This window comes from Vigna radiata, unplaced genomic scaffold (assembly GCF_000741045.1).
Source record: "Vigna radiata var. radiata cultivar VC1973A unplaced genomic scaffold, Vradiata_ver6 scaffold_91, whole genome shotgun sequence".
NCBI lineage: Eukaryota > Viridiplantae > Streptophyta > Magnoliopsida > Fabales > Fabaceae > Vigna > Vigna radiata.
The window spans coordinates 571,283-579,327 of NW_014543115.1; the positions used below are offsets into that span (position 1 = coordinate 571,283).

The 8,045-nt window shown below is 33.9% G+C and overlaps 1 pseudogene; it reads right to left on the bottom strand.

Moving 5' to 3' along the window:
* Positions 1–3,302: 3,302 nt before the first annotated feature.
* On the bottom strand, positions 3,303–6,975 carry LOC106753052 (annotated as a pseudogene).
* Between the last annotated feature and the right edge of the window lie 1,070 nt (positions 6,976–8,045).

An 8,045-nucleotide genomic window follows, 5' to 3' on the forward strand; every position in this document is an offset into this window, starting at 1 on the left:
GAGACTGTATAGGTATGGGACTATACAGTTGAAAGATAGCTTAAAGGAATTGATTTGGCTACCCATATCACCAAAATGCATTTACTTTTCGGTAGCCTAACCCTTAAGAACTCCATGGTTAAGCGTGCTTAGCCTGGAGTAATTCTGGGATGGGTGACCTTCCGGGCGGTGTGGTTCGAGGACGAACCAGACGAAAGCTGGTGGGCATGTGACACCCGGGCACTGACGAGGGCGGGGAGTGATCGCCGGTGCAAGAAGCATGGTGCAGGGGGCACGGACATGGAGCGGCTCCTGGCAAGCTTCGAGTGGAAGGGGCACATGGACGAATCGAACATACACCGGAATGAGAGGGATCTAGAGACGGTATAGGTATGGGACTATACAGTTGAAAGATAGCTTAAAGGAATTGATTTGGCTACCCATATCACCAAAATGCATTTACTTTTCGGTAACCTAACCCTTAAGAACTTCATGGTTAAGCGTGCTTAGCCTGGAGTAATTCTGGGATGGGTGACCTTCCGGGAAGTTTTCCCAAAAAGTGTGCGATTGAGGACAAAGCTGAAAGACAACATATATTTATGCATTTACTACCCCTGTCTTATATATTTACACAATATATAAAATATAATAATAATTAAAATAAAAATATATAAATTAAGTGTTAACAAAAATATATTAAAAAATAATTATAATAAAAAATAATATTATTAGTTATATTAATAATAAAAAAAATAAAAAATAATAATAATAATAATAACTTTATTACAAGACCAAATATATCATTTTACAACTTATTTATTAAAATATTTTTTTTTATTTACATCAATCAAATCACTCATAAATTTTCACAAATTTTTTTCTCATTTTTCCTACATTTCACATTTTTTTAGCTAAACACCTTCAATTCTACATTTCTTTACTAAAATTCATCTTTTTTTTATTCTCTTAAATCAAGGGAAATCGTGATAGAATCATACAATCCAACCTCAACTCTTTTATTCACACAATTAAAGCAAAATTATGAGTTCAAGTCAGCTTCTAAGTAAAAAAAGATTCATTTAGCATCAATTTTAAGTCACAAATAACGATAATTTCAACCGTTATCACTAACCTAGCCAATGGCATCGTGAGGACACCATTAGCGCCACTACAGGTTCATCTTCTCACGCAACCAAACTCAGGCCGCCAATGCCATCAACCTTTCCGCGTTGCCAACACCATGCGCCACCATTAGGCGATTCTCGCCGTCAACAACGCGAAATCCATGAGTTCCTCCATTCTTCATCATTTGTGAAAATCATGACAACTTCTTCTTAGACCACCACGAAGCAATATCTCCGCCACCACTCTCCCTTCATCGCGAGCGCCACCGCGACACTACTTGTCCACCATACCTGTAGGAAAAAACAGAGAAACCCAACAATGCAAAACCCTAATTGTGATTGCAACTCAATCACGTCTTTTCTTTTCCGCTGCGCCACCATAGTAAACCCAAATTGCCGTCGTAAAGAAACCCTAATTTGTGCCTCCTTATTCGCGATTTAACTTCCACACACAAAACCAATCACGACTTCTCCTCGATCTTCATCTTCGTTTTCTCCGCTCAAGCACCAAATTATCACAGTGCATCAATTGTTAACTTGCAAACAGACCTAAAACGCAATCCCAAATCACAGAACCACCATTGAACCAGCGATCGTCGTGAGTCAGAAAGAGAAATCCTTCCTCTAACGCCTTCATGGAAATCGCGTCGTAGAACATATGAGTTCAATGGTTTCTAGGTTTGATTGAGAATTTATTTTGATTGGTGGTAAAAATTTCAACTATAATTTAGACAAATTTGACTCCAAAAGTGATGAAGGAATTATGCTTGGATACTCTGAAACCTCCAGAGCGGTTAGAGTTTACAACTCTAAAACATCTAAGGTAGAGGAATGAATGTAATAATTAATGTACATAACTTACCTTCTTACCTCAAACCTTTATTTGTAGGTTTCGTGACCGGGTTTTGATTAACGTTAGCTTAATTGTGGCCCAATTATGAGTAATCACAATTTAATCTTTAAGTTGATCAATTTTAAGGTTAATTTGTTCTTGTACCATTGATTTTGATTGGTCCAATTCTAGGTTGGACGGTCTACGGTGATCATCTGAGTTTAATGGTATGCTCTTCGAGCCGGTGCTTGATTATCCCAGCTAGTGCATGGCTAGTCAGTCTGGTTGGTTGTCGGTCGAGCTCGCTAGGTTACTCTCCGAGCTGGTAGTTGATTGTCCGGTCTCAATCACACATTGTGTGAGCGATTTGGTTGTCCGTCTGATCTCATGATTCGTAACCAATTTGATGATTCATCATCCAAATTATAAATTGATCGTTCGAATTGTGATTGAGAAGAGGATCTTGGATGTAAGTATTTTTTTATTTTATGAAAGGATACTTAATCCAATTTTTTTTTCTCAATTTGATGTTAGCACAAATAAAAACAATCCGGTTGATGTACTCAATGATGATAAAAGAATTGAAGGAACTTTCTTCGACGAAATCCGAATCGTAGCAATTCTTTTTTATAAAATATCGTCACATAAATGCGTCAATATCAAACTTTCCATGGACAATTACCAAATTGCAGCACGTACCAAACGTGTTTAATATAAATTTGCACATATTTTTTTATTTTATTTAAACTTTTACAAAATTGTACACAATTATTTCATTGAAAAGTCAAAAGTTTGAATGATGTTAAATTTAAAAATTGTGGTAATTTTGAAATATAAACTGAAAATAATTTTATTATTTTACATTTAGACGTTAGTAAAAATACCTATGAATTTTATAAATTTATAAATAATATTTTGTTGAAATTTAAATGGTGAAATTAATTGAATTTGATTTAAACTATGTACATAAAGTTAATTATAGAAAAAATACTTTTTATGACGGATAAAAATGACTTATTACGACGAATAACCTGACATCATAGTTCTGGGTGTCATAATAGGTCTGTGCATTTTATGACAGACAGAAAAGTCCATCATAATAAGTCCACTGTATTATAACGGACAAAAACGTCCATCATAATAAGTCCAGTGTATTATGACGGACAGAAAAGTCCATCATAATAGGTCCGGTGTTTTGTAAAAAAAAAAAATCATTATTATTTTTGACATATCATTCAAATTACAATTATAATCTCATCAATCAATTTATAATCAATATAGCATGAAATGAACATATTAAATTAAACTAACATAATGAAATTCATTTCAAACATTAAAATGTGTAATAATATTTAATACATAATTTGTATATCAAATCATATATTAAATCCAAACATAACATTTACCTACACTACATTGTAGTGAAGTTTCTACAATTTACTCACTTAAAATAAAAGAAACCCACTTAGCTCTTAGCTCTAATGTCTTCAAGAACAATTTTGTAATAAACATTTTATTTTATCACACTAAGGTACAAAATAATAAAGGATTAGGCACAAACATGAAGGTGATTCTACATATTACTACATCCTGAACAAAACTACATTTTCTCATAAAGTTTGCCTGATGAAAAAATTCATATCATGAGAAAGGAGTGCAGGAGTACAGACAGAGCAAATTCTGTGTCAAAGTCCACACATGGTCATCAATATAGATCAAGGGCTCAACTTAAATATTTTGCCAGATGAGTCTGAATTTCAAATTCAACGAGAAGAGTGGACTATAAGCATAGTAAGAAGGCTAGAAAACTAGCAATCCCAACTCTGATGCTCAATTCTCTTTTGAATTAAAGGAATAATTTCCTACCATATGAAGACAAAAAGAAATTAATCAAGGGTTTAATGAGATGAGATCTTAAATGTTAAATCCTTATAGTAAGTCTGCAAAGCTCAATAATAAAGCAAATGATATTTCTTACTTGTAGAAACTAAACTACAAAACAATGGAGAATAGCTTCTTATGATTCAAGAAAAGAAACTGTTAAAATATAGAAGATTAATCTAGATTGATGTACACGTGCAGAACCTCCAGATATGGCCCATCCCCCTTTTTCTTCTCAATTCATGTCCACTACGCAATATATTATTCCCTTTCAAATTCTCATTCTCCCCAACAGATTTTCCACCTCACATTACTCCTTGTCATCTCGACATTCAGTTACGCTCCAGGTTTTGACATAAATAATCCATTTATTTACTATCATGTCCTTTTCATCATGTCAGATTGCGTTAACCTTCTATTTCCTACCCCTTTCCAAATGTCATATGCCTCAATAATGGAGGTCTATCAATATCCGCAACTTAATAGAAAAAGCAGAGCAAGAGACAATAATTATTTCCTAAAAGGGTGGAACACTTCAAGAAATAAATCCTATCTCAGATAAAAGGATACGAGCATGAACAAAGGTTATAAAATGGTTAGATCTTGTGCATATTTGAACCTGTTATGAGAGATGTGGCTAGGCCAACACTTGATGGGATGTCTGGAGTGAGAGAAGGACCAGTTGTGAGAGTTGGTATCACAGTGATGAGATCCATGTGATTCTCTTCAGCAAATTTCTATGCAGCTTTCTCTGCCAGTGCTTTGGAGACAGGATAACCCTACATGTTTGGATGATTAACATAATTCTAGGTAAATATTCACACGTTTAATCCTATGTTAAAAAGAGTCTGAATTGAAACAACTCTAACTAGTTTTAGTCGGATAGAAATTGTTATATTGAGTTTTAATGAGCTGCTTTTGAACTAAAATAATCTAACAAAAATCACTAAAGCACTTAACTTGGAAATCAATTTCATTTCAAACTAATTAGGAAAAAGTTGATCCAGATAGGTGAAGAAAAAAGTTTGAATTTTACCCATGTGGGTAGTTTTGCAGTGCTCAAGAACTCAACATCAGTCCAGTTGCTTTCATCCATAACCAGACCTGTCTCCTTGACAGGGTTTATGGTTACAGCAGTTGTTGAAGATGTTAAGATGACTCGTTTGACACCTTTTGCTCGAGCATATGCTTTCAACACACTCAACACTCCTGATATTGCACGCTTGATCATGTCATTCTGAATATTAATTGCAAAAGAATTTCTCATTGGTCTTTTTCTTGGTCACACATGTAAATGTAAAAGCATTTGGTTGTAAAATCTATAATGCAGTTTCTTGTTTGGTGTGAAATCTACCTCAGGGTCTTCAGAAGCGAAGTTCACAGGTGTAGCAAGCTGAAAGACAAGTTCACAGCCTGCAATAGGGGCATCAAAATCCTTTTCAATTGTTAAATCTGCTCCAAATTTGTTTAATTCGTCCAAACTTTGCAGTGCTAAAAGGTGATATATTTTCTTAGCATTATTTGCACCAAAACACTAAGTTAAGTAATGAGTGATCCTTTAAAAAAAAAATAGTGTATAAATAATTTTACAATGAGACATTTAAGATAGAGAGAGCAACCTGGATCTCTAACAGTGGTGTTGACAGCATAACCCTTCTGAAGCAATTGCTTTACCAAGCAAGAGGCCATACATAGGGGATAAAAGAAAGATATAATCTTTGATTAGAAAATCTTAACCATTGATTTTCTAACCCATGGTTATAACTGAACTTTATACGCTGAAGTTTATCTTCATCATGTAGGGCCTACATCCCAAAACCAGACTTCGCCATCAGCTTGCAGGTTCAAATAAAATATACACAAAAAGAAGAAAACAGAGATATATTATAAGCTGGAGCATTCTATCAGCGGATATTTTTATTAAAAAAATAGCCACAATTCACATAAGGCACATCAGTTATCCCAACCTCAACCTTCTGATATTCACATTTCAGCAATGCCTAAAATGTGTGATTTCAATATAAGGTATAATGAAGTATAATGACTAAAATTGGAAAACATATGGAATTCAATTCCAGGTAATACATGATACTTGATGCAAGCATAACACAACTTACCATTCCTCTTAACAAGGCAAATAAAATGTCTCGATTTATTTCTCCAATTTTTTTCTCTCCTATTCATATCAAGATTCATATTCAATCCGATAAAATACTATCTCTCGGCTTTTAACATTTTCTCATTTAAGCTACGCTATGTTGAAATGCCAATTTTCTTCAATAAATTATGACTTCATTCTTGGCGCATATGATTAACTATTTCTCTTACCACTCCCTGCACATCGAGGATAGTTATACTTTGATCGATGTGCTTCTTTGCAGCAATCGAAAAAGCTGCAAACTTCACATCGAATAAAATAATCAAACACTATTAAAAGATTATTGACTCAGTAAGAAGTGAGAGAATCGGAATCTAAAGTTAAGGCAACAGAGTTGAGAATGGGAACCTTACTCCTTTTAGGCTTTGGCACCAATTTTGTCGATTTCATGCTTCTCCGAGAATTTCCAGGGATTAAGTCACGGGTTTTGTCCATCCTCTTTGATTGGCTCGTGACCCTGGCTCGTGACCCAGAAGCTCTCATTAGAGGAAGCAGGCAACATGCTCTTGTCTTCGGAGAAGCTGATTCCCTTGATGGAGGTTTCGTAACACCCTTGCCACAAATTACAGTAATAGAAAGGGAATTTACTGGAGGAAACCCTAGGTGAATCGATTAATCGGCGAGATTGAGCGTTAAAAATGAGGAACGAACGGAAAAAAGGTGTTTTAATTGGTGGAAAAGGTGATAAACAATAATTTAATCGGCGAAATCGAAGAAAAATGTGAAAATAGAAAGGAAATCATGAAGAAGTATGAAACCTAGCAATGATGTTTAGAGTTGGAGAAAACTCGCTAGACAACAACGAAAATGTGGTTCTGTGATGTAGGAATGCGAATCAACAAGAAGTAGAGAGAATTAATATCTATGGTCCTGTGGAAGAAGTCTCGAGAATGAGAAGTGAAAAATGTGAGAGGATGAAGACGAGAGGGGTACGCGAAAATGAAAAGAGATGCTTCAGCATGAATGAAGTTTCGAAATGAAAATAAAATGGGTTTGCAGCTATTATGACAGTTTTTCAATATCTATCATAATTTGTTTTTACTATAATTTCCATTTTGCCATTATATTCTATTTATGATGACAGATGACTTTTTCTAGCTGTTATAATATGTATAGTTGTTATTACGAAAATGTCATAGACTTTTTTAAAATACGTTATAATATATCTTAATTTTATTACAAAATTATTATTGGTGAATATATTATGACAGGTGAATTTCACCTATCATAATATCCTATCATAAATTTTTTTTTCTATTAGTGTTATTTAATTAATTATTATTTTAATATCTAGTTGACAATTTATACTGTATTACCATTTGCCTTAAGATGAGATGTAATAGTCAATTGAGGTTGTGTTTAAGATACAAAACATATTAAATATTATATTAATCTATAGATACGACTTTGATCCAGGAGAAAATAAATAACTAAAGTTGTGCTTCCTTAAATATCTTGTCGATATGAGGACATATCATTTTTCAAGAGGAAGGATATGACTGAAGCTCATCTAGGGAGCTTGATCGAGATCCATACAAGAAGACACAAGTTGAACTGGGCTAGCTAAGAGGACGAAAGAAGAAGGACTTTACTCTTATGGAGATGATGTTCAAGCTTGTTTTTCCCTTCTCTTAAGCCTTTTAAATATGTACATATGTCTTTAGGCCTTGTACTTTGAGCTAAGGACCTACCAGTATCAACCTCCGACTCATATCAACCTTCGACTTGGGTTAACCGATCTCAACTTTTGTTTGAGAATGTCCGTCTCAATTTTTCATCTAAAACGACTCATCTCAATCTTTATTCCAAACTGACCTATCTTAACTTTCAGTCTAATTCAATATATAACCTAAACAAATATTTTAAAAATTAATTAAAATCTTATGATAAGTTTAAATCTACCTTAATCTTAATCTTAATATTTATAATAGGTTCAAATCTACCTTAATTTTAATCTTAATCCACTCACTTAAGAAGGAAGTTTATTCATATATTCATATATGAATTAGAATTTATCCATAGGCCACGAATGAAATTGAGAGTTATGTTCCTTACATCCATAAACCTCACA